Here is a 1,554-nt window from a genome sequence, read left to right on the forward strand (position 1 = left end):
GCACAAGCAGGGTGGGGCACAGGAGAAGGCAGAGGCAGAGAGAGAGGGAGAAGCAGGCATGTGGGGCTCGATCCCAGGACCCTGGGACCATGATCTGAGCTGAAGGCAGTTGCTTAACCGACTGAGCCACCCAGGTGCCCCTGAATCGCACATTTTAAAATGATTAAAATGGCAAACTTTGTGTCACCTTTTGCCACAAAAAAACACGTAAGTGGGTGAAAAATGTAAACATCGAAAAAATCATCTCTTCTTGTGAGTGGCCTGAGATGATCTCTGAAAATGGCTCTCTGTTCACTTGACCCAGAAAAGCCTACAAAATCATGCAAACCAAAAGGTTCAAATCTTCGTGTTCACTTTAAGAACACACGTGAAACTGCCCAGGCCATCAAGGGTATGTGTATCAGAAAAGCCACCGGGTCTCTGAAGGACGTCACTTTGCGGAAGCAGTGTGTGCCATTCTGTCGAGACAATGGTAGAGCAGGTAACGTGTGCCCAGCCAAACAGCGGGGCTGGACCCAGGGCCGGTGGCCCAAATGGAGTGCTGAATTGTTACTGCCCATGCTGAAAAATACAGAGAATACTGCTGCACTCAAGGGGTTAGATGTAGATTCTCTGGTCTTTGAGCACATCCAGGTGAACAAAGCCCCATGGTGAGGCATAGAACTTACAGGGCTCATGGTCGGATTAACCGTTATGTAAGCTCGTCCTGCCACAGGAGCTGGTCCTTACTGAAAAAGTACAGACTGTCCCTAAATCAGAACAGGAGGTTGCAGGGAAGAAAAAGATATCCCAGAAGAAACTGAAGAAAGAAAAACTTAGGGTCCCAGAGTAAATTCTGCACAAAATACATGCAAAAAAAAAAAAAAGTTATACTGTTCTCTACACTTCTCTCTATGCTTGAAAGAAACTGATTTTAAAAGTAAGCGGGGAAAAAAAGTAAGCAGGAAAAAATTAAGTGGTAGTTCAGAAATGGAGGTAACAAATACAGATTACTTTTTAGAGAGATTAGTAGCTGAGCGTAGAAATGAAGGATGGCACAGCTTGAAAGGGCAATGGGAGAGAATTTATTTTTCTTTTGATGCGGCAACTTGACCATGTTTCTAGGTTGAGTGTAAGGATCCAGAGGCAAGGGGAGAATGAAGATGAGGGCTGTATAGTGGGTTGAGTGATGGCACCCAAAAAGGTATGTCCACATTGTAACCCCTGGAACTGGGAATGTGACCTTATTTGGAAAGAGGGTCTTCCCAGATGTAGTGAAAGGATCCTGAGATAAGATCATCTGGATTCTCCAGTGGGCTGGAAATCCAATGACAAGTACCTTTGTAATAGACAGGAGAGAAAACACAGAAAGACTAGGAGGAGGCCATATGAAGAAAAAGACGGTAGGAGGGATGTAGCTACAAGGCAGGGATGCCTGGTGCCACCAGAAACTGGAAGGGGCAAGGAAGGAATCTTCCCTAAAGCCCCTGGAGGGAGCATGACCCTGCCAACACCTCGATTTGAGATGTCTGCCCTCCAGAACTATGAGAGAATACATTTCTATTGTTTTTTAAA

General features: G+C 45.4%; 1 pseudogene; it reads left to right on the forward strand.

Annotated features, from left to right (window-relative positions):
• Nucleotides 1-279: 279 nt before the first annotated feature.
• LOC122898413 lies at nt 280-832 on the forward strand (annotated as a pseudogene).
• The last annotated feature ends 722 nt before the right edge of the window (nt 833-1,554 follow it).

Source organism: Neovison vison, chromosome 1, assembly GCF_020171115.1.
Source record: "Neovison vison isolate M4711 chromosome 1, ASM_NN_V1, whole genome shotgun sequence".
Taxonomy (NCBI): Eukaryota; Metazoa; Chordata; class Mammalia; order Carnivora; family Mustelidae; genus Neogale; species Neogale vison.